We start from the raw sequence: 20053 nt of genomic DNA on the forward strand, positions 1-20053 counted from the left end.
ATGAACTTCTTTTAACATTTCATGAAAATCAAGTCTACTGTTGACAAATTTTCTAAAATTTTCTTTTTCTGTAAAAGTCTTTATTCTTCCTTAACTTTTCAAAATAATCTCATAGGGTACTAATACAGTCGGTGGAATTTTCCCTCATCACTCTATATATTTCACTCTACTCTCTTCCTTGTGTGGTTTCTGAGGAGAAGTAGATATGAAATTTTTATTTTTTTCTTATCTATAAGTAGTATTTCACTTTTCTTTGGATTTATTTCAAGGTATTTTCTTCATCTTTAATTTTCTGAAATTTCAAGATCCTCCTTGGTGTTCTCTGAGTTTCCTGGATTATGGTTAAGTCTGACATTAACTTGGGGATGTTCTTAGTGATTACAATTTCAAATATTTCTTTCTCTCTTTCTTCTGCTGGTATTCCTATTATGTGTAAGATACACCAATTGTAATTGTCCCACAGGTTTTATATATAAGATAGTAGATCTTATATATAAGACAGTAGATCTTATATACAAGATATTATATATATATATATTTTTCAATTTTGTCCTCTTGTTCTTTTCAGTTTTGAAGGTTTCTGTTGACTTATTCTTAGGCTCAGATATTGTTTTCTCAGCTATGTTCAGTCTAGTAATAAGCCCATCAAAGGCGTTCTTTATTTCTGTTGCAGTATTTAGCTCTTCTATCTCTTTGCTTACATTATCCATCTGTTCTTACATACTATCTACTTTATCCATTAAAGCCCTTCACAGATTAACCATAACTGCTTTAAATCCCCAGTCTGATCATTCCAACAGCAGTGCCAAGTCTGGTTCGGATTCTTGTTCTGTCTCTTAAAAATGTGTTTTTTTTTGCATTTGGTTATAACTTTTATTTTTCTCCTTGATATCTAGACATGATATACCAGATTCAAGAAAGTTATGTAAATAAGATTTTAATAATGTGGTGGTGAGATAAGGGAAGCATTGTATAATCCTATAATAAGGAGTTAATCTTTTTAGTGAATCTGTACCTCTGGACTGTGAACTTCACAAGTGTTTTTTTTTCTTTTCTTAATTTTTTTACTCCCCACCCCCAGTTAAGTGAGACAGGATGACTAGATGACTAGTGTGGGCTGCAGTTGTGTAATTACCTCCCTCCAGGTCAATTAGCTCTGATAAAATCCCTACAGTTTGGATTCTACATAACTAATTTCTTCTGAGAGCAGACTTGTTAAGGACAAAGTTTTTCTGTGTACAGTCAGCTTTCTATGCCTGTGGTTTCCATATGAGCAGATTCAACCAATTGCAAATCAATACATCTATATGTGCGTGTGTGTATATATGTGTGTGTATATATATATATATAAATATATATATATTTAATTCCAGAAACTACCAAAATGCAAAACTTGAATTTGCTGCTATTTATATATCACTGTGATGTTTTAGATTTTATAAGTAAACTAGAGATGATTTAAAGTATATGGGAAGAAAGTGAATGTGAAGTTACTCAGTTGTGTCTGACTCTTTGCAACCCCATTGACAGTAGCCTACCAGGCTGCTCTGTCCATACAGTTTTCCAGGCAAGAATACTGGAGTAGGTTGCCATTTCCTTTCTCCAGGGGATCATCGCACCCCAGGGATCAAACCTGGGTCTCTCGCATTGCAGGGTAAAGCAGACGCTTTACCGTCTGAGCTACCACAGAAGCCCTAGTATATGGGAGGATGTATGTAAGTTTTATGTAAATATTGCACTATTTATATAAGGAACGTGAGCATACTCACATTAAGGGTGCCCAGTCCCCAGGGGATACTGAGGGATGACTGTATTTCAAAATGATTCCTTTAAATCCCCCTAACATTTCATGCAAAGATGAGTTCAGTAATGGACAGAAATGGTAGGGACCTAACAGAAGCAGAAGATATTAAGAAGAGGTGGCAAGAATACACAGAAGAACTGTACAAAAAAGATCTTCACGACCCAAATAATCATGATGGTGTGATCACTCACCTAGAGCCAGACATCCTGGAATGTGAAGTCAAGTAGGCCTTAGGAAGCATCACAACGAACACAGCTAGTGGAGGTGATGGAATTCCAGTTCAGCTATTTCAAATCCTGAAAGATGATGCTGTGAAAGTGCTGCACTCAATATGCCAGCAAATTTGGAAAACTCAGCAGTGGTCACAGGGCTGGAAAAGGTCAGTTTTCATTCCAATCCCAAAGAAAGGCAATGACAAAGAATGCTCAAACTACCACACAATTGCACTCATCTCACATGCTAGTCAAGTAATGCTCAAAATTCTCTAAGACAGGCTTCATGAATACCCGAACCGTGAACTTCCAGATGTTTAAACTGATTTTAGGAAAGGCAGAAAGACCAGAGATCAAATTGTCAACATCTGATGGATCATCAAAAAAGCAAGAGAGTTCCAGAAAAACATCTATTTCTGCTTTATTGACTATGCCAAAGCCTTTGACTATGTGAATGACAATAAACTGGAAAATTCTGAAAGAGATGGGAATACCAGACCACCTGATCTGCCTCTTGAGAAATCTGTATGCAGGTCAGGAAGCAGCAGTTAGAACTGGACAGGGAACAGACTGGTTCCGAATAGGAAAAGGAGTACGTCAAGGCTGTACATTGTCACCCTGCTTATTTAACTTATATGCAGAGTACATCATGAGAAATGCTGGGCTGGAAGAAGCACAAGCTGGAATCAAGATTGCTGGGAGAAATATCAATAGCCTTAGATATGCAGATGACACCACCTTTATGGCAGAAAGTGAAAAAGAACTAAAGAGCCTCTTGATGAAAGTGAAAGTAGAGAGTGAAAAAGCTGGCTTAAATCTCAACATTCAGAAGACTAAGATCATGGCATCTGGTCCCATCACTTCATGGGAAATAGATGGAGAAACAGTGGAAACAGTAGCTAACTTTATTTTTGGGGGCTTCAATATCACTTCAAATTGTGATTGTAGCCATGAAATTAAAAGATGCTTACTCTTTGAAAGGAAAGTTATGACCAACCTAGATAGCATATTGAAAAGCAGAGACATTACTTTGTCAACAAAGTTCCGTCTAGTCAAGGCTATCATTTTTTCAGTGGTCATGTATGGATGTGAGAGTTGGACTATAAAGAAAGGTGAGCACCGAAGAATTGATGCTTTTGACTGTGGTGCTGAAGAAGACTCTTGAGAGTCCCTTGGACTGCAAGGAGATCCAACCAGTCCATCCTAAAGGAGATTTGTCCTGGGTGTTCATTGGAAGGACTGATGTTGAAGCTGAAACTCCAATACTTTGGTCACCTGATGTGAAGAGTTGACTCATTTGAAAAGATCCTGATGCTGGGAAAGATTGCGGGTAGGAGGAGAAGGGGATGGCAGAGGATGAGATGGTTGGATGGCATCACTGACTCAACGGACATCGGTTTGGGTGGACTCTGGGTGTTGGTGATGACAGGGAGGCCTGGACTGCTACAGTTCATGGGGTCACAAAGAATCGGACATGACTGAGCGACTGAAACGAGCTGAACTCCCCTATCAGAATCCCAAGTTTTCTTTATTATTTACTGTGAGAATGTGGTTGACATCTTTAATTAGAGTTAAATCTCACAAAAGCATGCTAGTACCCCAGTGACTGGATCGCTTTAGAATTTTTAACACAAACTGTCCATGGTAAGCCTCTAGCAATTGCTCAATTATATTTCAGGTTTTCCTAACCAGGCACTGATTCCTACAGAGTTTTCTTATAACAGGATATTATGTATTTTGTATACCTCAACCTATGAGAACAGGGGCTTTATATTCCTTGTTTAATTTCTTATGCCAGCTCCCCAAATAGTGTCTGGCATATAACAGGTTCTTATTAAATATCTGCTAAGTGAATAAACTTATTAAATCCTAGTACTCTACATCACATATCCCATCAAGATTTCACTAAATAACCTGTAAGTCTGAATTTCAATATATTTTACTTTATATTTCTCCTTGATGGATTTTAGGGCTTCCCTGGTGGTTCAGTGGTAAAGATTCTGCCTGCTAAGCAAGAGAGGTGGGTTCAATCTCTGGGTCAGGAAGATCCCCTGGCAAAGGAAATGGCAACCCACTCCAGTCCTCTTGCGTGGGAAATCCCACGGAGAGAGGAGCCTGACAGGCTACAACTGATGGAGTTGCAGAGTCAGACATGACTGAACAGCTAAACAATAACAATGAATTTTACATTGAGAGAGAAGGAAAACAATTCATCATTACTATTTAATTGTGGGAGACCACTAGAATTTACACATGCCTTTTTTGTTAGGCTGTATGTTTCAAAATCACTCAGATGGTGATTGCAGCCATGAAATTAAAAGACGCTTACTCCTTGGAAGAAAAGTTATGACCAACCTACATAGCATTTTCAAAAGCAGAGACATTATTTTGCCAAGTAAGTCTGTCTAGTCAAGGCTATGGTTTTCCCTGTGGTCATGTATGGATGTGAGGAGTTGGACTGTGAAGAAGGCTGAGCGCCGAAGAATTGATGCCTTTGAACTGTGGTGTTGGAGAAGACTCTTGAGAGTCCCTTGGACTGCAAGGAGATTCAACCAGTCCATTCTGAAGGAGATCAGCCCTGGGATTTCTTTGGAAGGAATGATGCTAAAGCTGAAACTGCAGTACTTTGGCCACCTCATGCGAAGAGTTGACTCATTGGAAAAGACTCTGATGCTGGGAGGGATTGGAGGCAGGAGGAGAAGGGGACGACAGAGGATGAGATGGCTGGATGGCATCACTGACTCGATGGATGTGAGGCTGAGTGAACTCCGGGAGTTGGTGATGGATAGGGAGGCCTGGCGTGCTGCGATTCATGGGGTCACAGAGAGTCGGACATGACTGAGCGACTGAACTGAACCGATAAATATATTTCAATGTCTCTATTATTACTTCTATTTATTAGGGACCATGTAACAAGAACCTCCTCTTAATAACATTAGTAGGTTCAAACTGGCTTCTCATCTCTGGACATAGTTGCAAAGCCAAACCCTCTCTGAAAGTGAAAATTACTCAGCTGTGTCTGACTCTGTGATCCCATGGGCTATATAGCCTGTCAGCCTCCTCTGTCCATGGAATTCTCCAGACAAGAATACTGGAGTGGGTTTGCCATTCCCTTCCCCAGGGGATCTTCCTGACCCTGGGACTGAATTCAAGTGCCCTGCTTTTCAGGCAGATTCTCTACCCTCTGTGCCATCAGGGAAGCCCAAACCTTCTCTGTGAAGGGTGGACAGAGAATCAAGCAACCTATCTCTACTTTTTCCACCCATCTCCACAGAACCAAAGGGAACTCTTGATGACACATTCAAGAGTATGTGAAGAAATATATTGCATTACATTAAGACAGAAATACATATTGTTCTAGTTCTCCATGAAGACCCACATGTAGGCCAAAGTCTCACTCTAATATCTGCCTATAAGAACTGTTGGAATTGGATATATATTTGGTTTGCCACTTTTGTACTACTTAAAGTACTCAATAATTTAATTCACCCACACACAAGAATTTGTTTCCAAAGACATCCCTACCTCTAAGTAGGCTTTAGTGGTTTAGTTGCTAAAACGTGTTCAACTCTTGCACCCCATGGACTGTAGCCCTCCAGGCTCCTCTGACAATGGGATTTTCCAAGCAAGAATACTGAGGTGGGTTGCCATTTCCTTCTCCAGGGCATCTTTCCAACCCAGGAATCAAACCCGAGTCTCCTGTACTGCAGGCAGATTGTTTACCAACTGAGCTACAAGGGAAGTCCTCAAGATCTTGCAATTTAAAACACTAATCAGAACCAGAAAACTAGGGATATAGTAGAGCTATTCACATACAAAAAGAGCAGATTTAGGAATTCCCAGTTTTCTGAGATGAAAAGATTATACCACTGTACTTGTGTTCTGAGTCTATTAGTGAATTCAGTTTTCTGGCAATGAAGAAAAACTTTTTGTTTTAACTGATGGAACAGATTGGCTTTCAGAGTTTCTTTCTTCTACAAAAGATACTCTACAAAAGCATGTGTTCAGCAGTTCCAATTTTTTTCTTCTAGCAGCACAATTTAGGCAAGAAATGAACACTACAGTAGATTAAATTATTGGTCTCAAATTTTCACTCCCTGTTATAGACTAATACATCGATACAGTTTCCGTGGCCTCATGGTAGGCATGTTATTTTTGCTCTATATCTCATTCTCTATCTGTTCTGTATACTTGACTTTGGCTGTAGCCTCCTGATGGTCTATTCAAAGTAATGTTAGGACGTGATAGGAAGTAGTTGGAATGCTCTCTTTTGTTTCTGTGACTCTCATGAGAACGTGACCCATTTAGGACCTACAGCACCAGCCTGGGTCCAAAGACCAATAATGCAGAGACCCCCACCAGTCTGCAGAGCAGCAGTTTGGAGCAACGCTGATGCAGCCCATGCACCGTGTATATGCACATGATGACTATGGCAATAGCTAGCTAACACACGTTTCTTCCTTAAGGCACAAATGGAATTTATACAGAGGAAACTGAGTACTAAAAAGAAATCTGTTTCTACATATTTCAGAACCTCAGGCTACTATCTTTAGATGAGCATAGCAAAGGCAAATACGAAATACCTATGTGACCACTGGTTTTAGGGCATGTTGATACTATAAAGCAATGTTTCCACCATCTATCTTACAAACTGTCAAGGTCAAGTTTGGGTTTAGTTCAAGCTGACTTAGAGAGTGAGGAAGAGATCTGCCCCACAAGTTTCCAGGCACAAATATTTTCTGTATCAGTGGAAAACAAATGGGCCTGGGAGCTGGGGATTGTATGGTGCCAGTCTTCTTGGGGTGTAAGAAAAATCTTACTTATGGAGGAGGACACTGAATTTTCGCTTAACACATAAAGTGAGGATACTACAAGAAGCAAGCATAGCAAGAGTATTTTATACACTGGTTTGATCTGAGCAAAGCCTTAAAGAATGCAATAGTAAGCAAGCATGAAATATATTATTTAGAGAAAGAAAAAAAGCCAACAGGCGTTTTTCAGTCCCAAAGGTCAAGGACTAACGTGACCAAGAGAAGCTATTTGATAAGACCCCAAGAGAGGAACGTTGTCTCCTAACATAAAACATCCAAGGGCACCAGGCACAGGACCATGTTTTAAATTGCACTTCAATAGCTAACTCATGGTCAGTTATTTGCAGCCCCATGGTCTGAAGCACACCAGGCATCCCTGTCCTTCACTTCAGTTTAGTTCAGTCTCTCAGTTGTGCCTGATTCTTTGTGATCCTATGAACTGCAGCACGCCAGGCCTCCCTGTACATCACCAACTCTCAGAGTTTACTCAGACTCATGTCCACTGAGTCAGTGATGCCATCCAACCATCTCATCCTCTGTCGTCCCCTTCTCCTCCTGCCTTCAGTCTTTCCCAGCATCAGGGTCTTTTCAAATGAGTCAGTTCTTCGCATCAGGTGGCCAAAGTATTGGAGTTTCAGCTTCAACATCAGTCCTTCCAATAAATATTCAGGGTTGATTTCCTTTAGAATTGACTGGTTTGATCTCTTTGCTGTCCAAGGGACACAAATGTTTTCTCTAGCACCGCAATTCAAATACATCAATTCTTTAGCACTCAGCCTTCTTTATGGTCCAACCCTCACATCTGTACATGACTACTGGAAAAAACATAGCTTTGACTATACAATCCTTTGCCACCAAAGTAATGTCTCTGCTTTTTAATATGCTGTCTAGGTTGGTCATAGCTTTTCTTCCAAGGAGAAGGCATCTTTTAATTTCATGGCTGCAGTCACTGTTCTCAGTGATTTTAGAAACCAAGAAAATAAAATCTATCACTATTTCCACTTTTTCCCCATCTACTTGCCATGAAGTGATAGGACTGGATACCCTGATCTTAGTTTTTGAATGTTGAGTTTTAAGCCTGCTTTTTCAACCTCCTATTTCACCTTCATCAAGAAGCTCTTTAGTTCCTCTTCACTTTCTGCCATTAGAGTGGTATCATCTGCATATCTGCAGTTGTTGATATTTCTCCCAGAAATCTTAATTCCAATTTGAGATTTATCCAGCCTGGCATTTTATATGATGTTCTCTGCATATAAGTTAAATAAGCAGGGTGACACTAACTTTGGACCAGTCTGTTTTTCCATGTCCAGTTCTAACTGTTGCTTCTTGACCTGCATACCGATTTCTCAAGAGGTAGGTAAGGTAGTCTGGTATTCCCATCACTTTAAGAATTTTTCACAGTTTGTTTTGATCCACACAGTCAAAGGCTTTAGTGTCATCAATGACGCAGATGTTTTCTGGAATTCCTTTGCTTTCTTTATGATCGAATGGATGTTGGCAATTTGATATCTGGTCCCTCTGCCTTTTTTAAATCCAGCTTTTACATCTAGAAATTCTCAGTTCACACACTACTGAAGCCTAGCTTGAAGGATTTGAGCATTATCTTGCTAGTACATGAAATGAAAGCAATTGTGCGGTAGTTTGAGCATTCTTTGACATTGCCTTTCTTTGGGGTTAGAATGAACATTGACCTTTTCCAGTCCTGTGGCCACTGCTGAGTTTTTCAAATTTGTTAACGTATTGAGTGCACCACTTCAACATCATCATCTTTTTAGATTTTAAATAGCCCTGCTGAAATTCCATCTCCTCCACTAGCTTCATTTGTAATGATGCTTCCTAAGACACACTTGTCTTCACATTCCAGGATATCTGTCTCTAGTTGGGTCCCCACACCATCATGGTTGTATGGGTCATTGAGACCTCTTTTGTATAGTTCTTCTGTGTATTCTTGCCATGTCTTCTTAATCTCTTCTGCTTCTGTTAGGTCCTTGCCTTTTCTGTCTTTAATTGTGCCCATCCTTGCATGAAATATTCCCTTGTTATCTCCAGTTTTCTTGAAGAGATCCCTAGTCTTTCCTGTTCTATTGTTTCCTCTATTTATCTGCATTGTTCACTTAAGAAGGCTTTCTCATCTCTTGCTATTCTTTGGAACTCTGCATTCAGATGGATATATCTTTCCTTTTTCCTTTGCCTTTTCCTTTTCCTTTGCTTCTCTGTTTCTCAGCTATTTGTGAGTCCTTTTCAGACAACCACTTTTCCCTCTTGCATTTCTTTTTCTTGGGATGGTTTTGGTCGTCACCTCCTGCTCAGTGTTGCAAACCTCTGCCCATAGATCTTTTGGCATTCTGTTACCAGATCTAATCCTTTGAGTCTATTGATCACTTGTACTATATAATCATAAGGTGTTTGTTTTAAGTCATACCTGAATGGTCTAGTGGCTCTCCCCACTTTCTTCAATTTAAGCCTGAATTTTGCAATAAAGAGCACATGATCTGAGCCACAGTCAGCTCCAGCTCTTATTTTTGCTATCTAGAGCTTCTCCATCTTTGGCTGCAAAGAATATAATCAATCTTATTTTGGTATTGACCATATGGTGATGTCCATGTGTAAAGTCATCTGTTATTCTCACTACAAAAAACACTGTGAACATTATGTTTTCAGGGTTTCTTCACATTGATTCATATAGGTGTACTAATTTGGTAGCACTTAGAGTAGTCCATTCAGTGTTTTCTTCTTTCTATGTCAAAATATATTAAGATAGTTTTTTAATTATCTTTTTAATTACAGCTAGTGATGCAATATAATTTCCTAGTGCTGAATTATACATGCAATAGAAAACATTTTAGATGAATTTTAAAACATAACACAAAATATAATAGTTTACTTTGTTTATGGGTGATTAAATATATAGTAGAAATTAAACAATAGACAGGAATGAAGTACAGACAATTTATTATAGTAGTTGTTGCTTCTGGGGAGAGTGAAGGGGAATACAACTATGCAAAGGAACAGGATAGCTTTCAGAAGGATCTGTAGTGGTCTTATTGTATATGATGAAATAGGACTGACTATAAACAACAACTAATTCAGGGTTAATAACTGCATGTGTGCAGGTTGCAGTATTTTTGAAAGGTTTTTGAGTTTTAAAACTTTCAAAATAGGTTAAAAACAAAAGCATGTATATCTTATGACTTAAATAGTCACTTTTGATATATAAATGGTAAGAAATTCTGGCTCATGTATAGTATAATCTGTATAAAGAATGTCCATCAAATGTAATGATTATAAAAGGAGAATAATCCATAAATTAATAAATAAATGTTGAAAAAATTTGAACAAAATTTGGAAAATTCAGAAAACTACGAGGGGAAATAATTGTATGTTTCACTATGTCTCAGAGTCTATGAGTGTCGACATTCTATTTCCTGTCTGAATTGTATGTGTAGAGGGGACTGGGGGTATTTGAACAGTTAAAGTTATAACTGTTAAGGATAATTTAGCAGCTTGGTGTTTTACCAAAGATTTATATTTTATCCCATAATTTTAAAACCTATTTTTAGTTAGCAGGGACTGCTAACATGTTTCTCAGATCACCTTAATCTCTTTCTCTTTACAATGACTATTTCAAAATTTCTCCATTCTTTTCAAATGTCTCATCTTCCTATATATTTTCTCACCTTCCCATTTTCTGACAATTACCTAACCTCAGACTGGAATCCTTCACTACTTGGGTTCCAAATGCACATGGGCGTTCTTATTATTCTTACTTTTTGTTATGGTGAAGGCACTATTGGTTTGGTGAAGGCATTAAGGTAAGTGATCAATGCCCCTCCTGGCTTCAGTAGCACACCCTAATAACTGTTATCCCTTATGCATTTAATCTCACGTTGGTAGTGCATTCCCAATAGTTGTTTAAAATACCTTACATTTCACATTAAAATAAAAATTAAAAAGACTTATTATGAACTCCCCACCTATTTCACTGCTGCTTTCCCTGCTCTCTACACCCTTCTTTGGAAGGAATAATGCTAAAGCTGAAACTCCAGTACTTTGGCCACCTCATGCGAAGAATTGACTCATTGGAAAAGACTCTGATGCTGAGAGGGATTGGGGCAGGGGGAGAAGGGGACAACAGAGGATGAGATGGCTGGTTGGCATCACTGACTTAATGGATGTGAATCTGAGTGAAATCTGGGAGTTGGTGATGGACAGGGAGGCCTAGCATGGTGCGATTCATGGGGTCACAAAGAGTCGGACATGACTGAGTGACTGAACTGAACTGAACACCCTTCACAGCCAAACTGATCAGAAGATCTATCTAAACCTGCTCTTTCCTTTTCCAGTACCAATCACAGAAATCTAGCTGTGTTAGTACAAACCACAGCAATGTAGCTGCTAGCCCTATCATGTCACTGAAATGTCTATCCAACTAGCCTATTTGCTGAATCAAATCTGTTGCATAAGTAACTAAATAAGAAAGTATCCATACAGCAGCAAGTGTTCAAAAATACTCTATGATTGAACAATCTGAAGCTATTCAGCCATTTAAAGCAATACAATAACTTGGCACTGCTAAATCTCTTTTCCTTTCGCATAGTTCTGAAATTTTCTTATAGTTGTAATATAAAGAAACTGTATATTTCAGGGATTGTGTGCCCTTTAGCCTCTCAACCCTGGTTCATTCCATTCCCAGTAGAGAACTTTCCTCTGTCCCCTTGGATAAAAAGCAAAAAAACACAGTTCTTTACTATTATAAAAGGGACCCTTCATAACCTTGCATGTCACAATCATTTTAGGCTTAAATCTTTCTGAAATCCATCAGGCTTTAAAAAATTGTTTTGTAACTAACCACTGTGGTCACCCATACATAACCATGTTACTATGAATATCATCAAATGTGTCAAGTCCTATTTTGTGTATTCATATGTCTATTTCCTCACATTTGTCATTAGAACTTAGAGTTATTTCTTATCATATATGGATGTTTAATAAATATTTACTATGTAAATAAGTAAGTGAAATAATATTGTGTTACGCTCCAGATAAAAACAGTGGCATAATTTGCTTATTTAGTACAATATGGGCAAGCAGATCTATGAAATTAAAGAGGTGATATAAGCCTAAGCATTAGAATCTAACTTTGCATTCTCACAGTCCTTTCTTATTGATAGATCTTTCCACCTGTAATTTCTCTTCCCTGCTACATTTGCCAGTGTTCATGGCATTTGTGACCCATTTTTGGAATTCCAGGGAGATTAATAATTCATATGATATTCTTAACCCTCTTTTTTAATGAAACATGAAGGCAAGAAACAGAAGAAATGGAAACATTTTGTAGTCATAATATATGAATTACTTAATGGGAAAAAGAATAGCTTAATAATTAAGTATAAAATCAAGAATGAAAGTACATGGCTTAAATGCCAAGCCAATCAGTATCTAACCATGTGATTTTCTGGAATTGATCAAACCATCTCCCACCTAGTCCCTTCACTTTTAAGATGGTAGATACTTTAGAGCACTTATCCCTCATATGGGAGCTTCCCAGGTGGCCCAGATCGTAAAAAAATCCGCTTACAATGCAGGAGACCCAGGTTTGATCCCTGAGTCAAGAAGAACCCCTGGAGAAGGGAATGGCTACCCACTCATATAATTATACAGTATAAAAAAAAAAAAAGAAAAAAAAACAGTTAATATTGTCTATATTCCCATTTTCTGTGAATTATTTTTTTAAACTGCAATGAACTATTATATACAATAAAAAGGGCCTTTGGTTAGGAGGTATCATTTAATTTTCAGGTTTATAAGTACTACTTAAATGTGGCCCTTATAGACTACCCTTTAATTCTATTGAGTGTCCAAAATATCTATAAGTTGAAAAAATGTTATAGAAATTGTAAAGTAAAAAATGGAAAATTTAATTAAAATAGAAATATATAGTTTACCCTGAGGGAAAGGGAGACAAGAAAGTTCCTCTTAAAAGCAAGATTTATTTCCAAATCACCCTTAACTGATACATTTCACAAAGTACCTTTGGTTTAGCCATAATATGTCTCAAATGAGAGTAACTCAATGGGCTTAATCATGACCATGTTTCTTATTAATTTTAAGCTATAGGTTGGCCTCCTTTTCCTTTGAATCATCCAGCTGTAGTTTTTGCAGAAAGATAAAATCTTTTAATGTGTCATAAGTATGTCTTCAATTCAGACAAAAGCCAAAAGTGAAGACATAGCCTTGGCTTTAATGCTGGAGGAAACAATAAATTTGGAGTGCCATTGTTCTTCATAAGGGGATTCTTCCTTTATAGCATTAAAGAAGAAAAAGAAAAGAAAAGATTTGGAAATTATGGCATTAATCCCATAAGGAGACTCAAAGTTACACATATTTAAAAAGCTAAATTAACATCTAAACTATGAGAGAAGCAATTTTGTTATGTTCAATTGCTTTGATGCTGCCAAGGTAATTTACCATTCATTATTAATAATAAAGGTAGTCCTGTCAAATATATAAGGGGGCTTCCATAACTCAGATACTTGCATTTATTCTGCTGGAAATGCTATAGCATCTTATCAGTTTAGATCTACTTCCATAGATATTGTCGTCTCGTAGATGATAAAAAGCAATAGATACATTTCCAAGAAGGTGATTAATATGTTACATTCATTCAGCATATTGCTCTCAACTATTATTTTTATTATTGTCACAAAATTAACTTTTAAAAGGACAAATGAAGGAATGTTTGTTTTATTTGTATATCCACTGCACACACATGATTCCTCTTAAAAAAATATAATATATATATATATATATATATATTTCCAACAAACAGCAGTGGAGGTGTAATTCAGTGGTCAAGAACATGGACATAGAACCCAATAGCTTAGTTTTAGAGACCATACTAGTAGTACAATTTTGGGCAAATAAATCAGTTTCTTCATGGGTAAAATGAGACAGGCCTCATTTCATAGGCTATTCAATACGAGCTTAAAAAATACATTTATAATGCTTGGAATTCTTCCTGGAATACATTTTTGCTCTTAAAAAAACTCAGTAGGGAGAAGACACACAGAGAACGTTCTGCTTGTCAACAACTGCCAACCACTGGCTATGAATGTCAACAGCGACGAAACTAACACAATGGCAATTGAAAGTTCCCAGAATCCTCCTGCCAGTGTAGGAGGCACCGGAGAGTGGGTTCAACCCCTGGCTCAGGAAGGTCCCTGGCGGAGGAAATGGCCACCTACTCCAGTATTCTTGCCTGGAAAATCCCATGGACAGAAGAGTTTGGGGGCACAGTCCATGGGGTCACAAAGAGCTGGACATGACTGAGCAACTGAGCAATTCAGCAATTGCTAAGTTGTACAAATATTAATTTAGTAATTCACACAAAACACGGCTTCATATTTTCTATTGCTATCACCATTCTGTCAATGATAAATATAAACTTAGAAAACTCAGATAAATTGACAATTGTCCTATACTAAATTAATGATAAAAAATATAACTGATATCCATTTTTAAATGTTCTTACCTACTCTGAATATTTGTGATAAATTTATTCCTAGAAGTCCTGGATAAAGCTGATAGTTGATCTTAATTAGATTATCCATTAGTTTTGTTCTTGCATCTGGGATTTTTTGCAGAAGAAGCAAAGAAGGGTAAGGCAATCTCTTAATATTATGGCTGAGAGGACAAACTTGTCATCCTTCTGGACAAAACATACTTGCTCTGTTAACTCAGTAGGAGGTTGCAATTAAAAGTGAAACAGTAAGCAGATGCATCTCTACTTTGAAAATTGATATCACACCATTGATCTTATTATTATTGTAATAAATATTTGCTAAGCATGTTCCTTATGTTTTAAACTGTGCTTGGCAGGAATGTAAATTACAACAATCTGACTCATGAGTCTTATAATCAACGTGCAGTGTGATAAGGCAGTGATAAAACCTGAACACTATGTTATGGAAAAACAAGAAAAAAGAATCTATCAATATCATGATGAGAGGAGAGTGATATCCAAGGTCAATGTTGTTAAAGAGTTTCTTAATAACATAAAGTGATATAAACAGCAAAGGCCATATGTTCAAATCCATGAGACACTGAAAGAAATATACATAATTTGGCATACCTAAAGAGTCATTGGCACAGTGATAAAAAGATCTGTCTGCTAGTACTGAAGACTCAGGAGACATGCGTTTAATCTCTGGGTCGGGAAGATCCCCTGGAAAAGAAAATGACAGCCTGCTCCAGGGTTCTTTCCTGGGAAATCCCATGGACAGAGGAGCCTGGCGGGCTACAGTTGATGGGGTTATAAAAGAGTGGGACAGGGCTGAGCAACTGAGCACACACACACAGAAAGACACAAAGTGGCTTTGCCATTATGGGGAAGAAAGTAGAGCAAGACGTACCTATGGAAGAGAGATGCTACAGACTTAGGCAAAGCAAAAGTGATGCACAGTCGTGATAGCACACACGAGATTTTCTTGGCTGATCCCTTTGGTTACGGGAAGTGAATGAAGACTGTGAAGCAGAGAATAAAGTGGTCACTTTGAATTTTAGAAATATAATTCTTGTGCGAGGGTTTAATGATGAATACCTAGAGATAGTAAAATGTTCAGAACCTTTTAAATAGCTTTTAAACATATGTATTTAAAAGACAATAAAACATAAGGTGGCAAAAAACTTTGGCTAAGAACAGATGTCTGCTTATTATTGCTGTTTATCTGTGTGGCCAGTCAGGGCACCTCTGATGTAAGATGTCTTTGGTTAATTGTGAGCTACAGCAAAGCAGGAGATTTGCCAATTTTGTCTACAGGTAGATAGGAACAGATTAGTTATGAATTATTTAGAACATATAAACAATATAATGACTAATTATAGAACACTTTTAAGCTTAGAAAGCAAATGTGTACAAATAGATGGAATGTGGTAAAGAATCCGCCTGCCAATGCAAGAGACATGGGTTCAATCCCTGGATCAGGAAGAGCTTCTGGAGAAGGAAATGGAAATCCACTCCAGTATTCTTGCCTGGAGAATTCCATGGACAGGGGAGCCTAGTGGTCTACAGTCAATGGGCTCACCAAGAGTGGACCATGACTTAGCAACTAAATAGCCGTCATATGTGTAATATCATACGTGTCCTTTGCTGGCATGGGTAATCCTTCTAACTGGCATGAACACTGTAGAGGTTTTCATTTGTATACATACCATCATACTTTCAGTGCATATATGTGTATCCACAGAAAATAATGCTTTTTTATTCAATAATATATATTTATGATATTTACATGATGTTAAATGTAGCTCTATTTGTTCATTTGAACTTACACATACTAATCTTCATTTCATGAGTACATAGAATATATATTTATCATTCTCTTGTTTTTAGGCATTCACAGTTACAAGGTTTCACTTTTACAAATACAGTTATTAACAGTCATATGCATGCTAACTGATGCAATGCTCCAGAATGTCTTGCTCTGTATTTTTGTCAGAAGTTGATGTCACCACACTTTTAAGTGCTCATCAACATCTCATGTGTAAAAGAAAGAGTATGTCTTTTCACTATTGATCCTTAAAAAACTTTAATTTTACTCAATTCCCATCAAAATGAATAGCTCATACTGGAAAGACCATACTCCCTAAAATCTGGTGGAAATTTATCATTTAACTAATGTATCCAGCAAAACACCTTTCATATTCCTTTTTATTTTTTTGTGAAAGGAAAACTCCAGAGGTGGGTGAATGTAGAATTTATCCAGGCTGTTACTGTATAATTCATACAATAAAAATTTGGATTCATCCTTGTTAAGAAAAAGTAATACAGTTCTAGGATTTATTTAATGGGAATGTTTATTTTTCAAATACCCATTTTAAACCATTAGACAAATGTCAATTTATCCTACTATAAAATGTGATATATGTTTTTGTAGTGAGCTTCAGATTAATATTTTTTGACAAAAACCTCAATGTTAAACAATATGATTAAACTCTAAATGAGAAAGTGATGGTGCAAATAACAGCAAATTTCTTTATACAGATCATGTGTCAGCCCTAAATTAGGATCAAAATGGTGATCTTAGTTATGTAAGGCACTTATTGTTATGTAAGACACTGCTACTTTTGTGAATGTCCTTTGTCCACTGTTTTATACTCCCAAGTTCTTTTTTTAAAATTTTTAAAATGATTCAATGACTACTAGAAACATATTGTTCTACTGTTTTCTTAACATCTTGCTGCTGACAGTACAGTTAATTTGGGAGTTTTAGGTGTATGTTGCTGTCTTATTTTAGGTAATGTATTATGATGGCTTTAGGATCTGTAACATCCCATGCTTATGCAAAAGTTATAAAAATATGCCAGTCAGCTTTGGTTGAAAATTAGCACTCATTTTTTGGGAGGTTAGGGATTTTGTGTTTTGTTGTTGTTGTTGTTTTTTCCTAGCAAGAAGAGTTGTCTGAGGAACAAGGCATAGAGACAAAGGAGAAAGAGAATGCACGTACAAGTCAAATGACTTACCATCTGAGTTACCTACACAAACAATTACATATCTCAACCACTATTGCTTTTCTGAAAATAAGAATGATGCTCACTTCACAAAGTTTCACTATGTCTCTTCAGTGTCTTTTTGATGAGTGTTCTAGTCAGAATATTAATCCAATACAAACTAATGCTGTTAATAACAAATGACATAAAATAACAAATTTGTAACATGTTGCACTATACCACAAAATGCTTTTAAGTGCAAAGTATTTTCCTACAACAGAAATTTATAAATTAGTATGTATTAAACAGCTTTCTAGATGCCAAGGATCTGGCAATGTTTTTTTACTTTCATGTCCATACAATTCAGACCAAAATTAATTACATATATTCTGAATTATCTGAACAATCGGGACATAAGCTCGTGTAATTATGCTGGTTAATGCATATTTTTTTTGTTTTACTTATATTAGATATAAATATTAAGAGTATTAATTTCTTGGCACAAGTTAATAATAGACATAAAGGTAAGTATATATTGATGGTTAACTAAATGAGTTCACAAATTTGATTCCAATTCCATCACTTCATGGCAAACAGAAGGAGAAAAAAATGGAATTAGTAACAGATTTTATTTTCCTGGGCTCCAAAATCACTGTGGATAGTGACTACAGCCCTGAAATTAAGACACTTACTCTTTGAAAGGAAAACTATGACAAACCTAGACAGTGTATTAAAAAACAGAGATAGCATTTTGTCAACAAAGGTCAGTATACTTAAAGCTATGATTTTCCAGTAGTCATTTATGGATGTAAGAACTGGACCATAAAGAAGGCTGAGGACTGAACAATTGATGCTTTTGAATTGTGGTGCTGGAGAAGACTCTTGAGAGTCCCTTAGACTGCAAGGAGGTCAAACCAGTCAATCCTTAAGAAAATTAACCCTGAATATTCATTGGAAGGACTGATGCTGGAGCTGAACTTCTAATACTTTGGCTATCTGATACAAAGAACCAACTCATTGGAAAAGACCCTTAGGCTGGGAAAGATTTGAAAGTAAAAAAAAGAAGAGCACTGTAGAGAATGAGATGGTTAATTAGCATCACAGACTCAATGGACATGAATTTGAGCAAATTGCAGGAGATAGTGAAGGACAGGACAGCCTGACATGCTGCAGCCCATAGGGTCACAAAGAGTCAGACACAGGTTAGTGACTGAACAACAAAAACTCTTCTTCTTTTTTTTTTTTGCAAGAGTTTAAAATATATATATATATGGTAGAAAAACTGTTTCCTATAGCATAAGCCAAAATGGACATAATCCAAACAGCTAGGCATTATCTCAGCCATTGTCATAATCACATATGAGTATCAACAGATGATACAAAGCTTAGATTCCACAGCTGAATTGTCTCATTAAAAAAAGAAATGTATTACAGGAGCCAGTTTAAAAAGGAAGTTTCATGTTCACATCTGGGAAAATTAGAGCATCAAAATAATTAAGGACTATAATGAATCACAAGTCTGTAGAAAAATAATGAAATGATGAGTCTGCACAACTAGTAAGGTGAATTAGTAAACAGAAGAGAAGGAAAAGCTCTTACTATAGTAGAATGTTGAGTGCTGCAGTAGATGCCCCATCAGTTTGTATGTTTATCAAATCCACCACTTATATTCCAATTTTTTACTTGAAATATTATTATCATCATGGTAAATATTGGATCACAAAAGGAAAATAAAAAATTAGATGCCGAATCTGGGTCAGGGTTCCCCAAACTCTGGACCAAGGGCCAGGATCTCTGGTCAGATCAGTGGCAGCAGCACAAATCATTGCAGATGGTAACTGCAGCCATGAAATTAAAAGACACTTGCTCCTTGGAAGAAAAGCTATGACTAACCTGCACATAACATTAAAAAGCAGAGACATTACTTTACCAACAAAGGTCCGGGTGGGGAAGATTCCCTGGAGAAGGAAATGGCAACCCATTCCAGTACTCTTGGCTGGAAAATTCCATGAACGGAGGAACCTGGTACATGACAATCCATGGGATCACAAAGAGTTCGACGTGATTGAGCAACTTCATTTACTTAGTCAAAGCTATGGTGTTTCCCATAGTCATGTATGGATGTGAGAGTTGGACTATAAAAAAGGCTGAGCACCAAAGAATCGATGCTTTTGAACTGTGGTGTTGGAGAAGACTCTTGAGAGTCCTTTGGACTGCAAAGAGATCCAACCAGTCAATCCTAAAGGAAATCAGTCCCGAATATTCATTGGAAGACAGGTGCTGGAGCTGAAGCTCCAATACTTTGGCCACCTGATGCAAAGAACCGACTCGTTGGAAAAGACCCTGATGCTGGGAAATATTGAAGGAAGGAGGAGAAAGGGACAACAGAGGATGAGATGGTTGGATGGCATCACCGATGTGGTAGACTTGAGTTTGAGTAAGCTCCAGGAGTTGGTGATGGACAGGGAAGCCTGGCATGCTTAGTCCATGGGGTAACAAGGACTTAGACACGACTGAGTGACTGAACTGAACTGAACTGAAAGTGCACAATAAATATAACATGCTTGAATCACCCTGAAATAATCCCCTATCCTGATCTGTGGGAAGACTGTTTTCCATGAAATGGGTCCCCACAGCAAAAAAGGTTAGGGACCACTGATAAGGGAAATCTTTGGTAAGGAGCGAAATATTTGCATGACTCAAATTCCTTTGAATTTGGTGTTCAGTAGCTTGATGGG

This window comes from Capra hircus, chromosome 10, assembly GCF_001704415.2.
Source record: "Capra hircus breed San Clemente chromosome 10, ASM170441v1, whole genome shotgun sequence".
Taxonomy (NCBI): Eukaryota; Metazoa; Chordata; class Mammalia; order Artiodactyla; family Bovidae; genus Capra; species Capra hircus.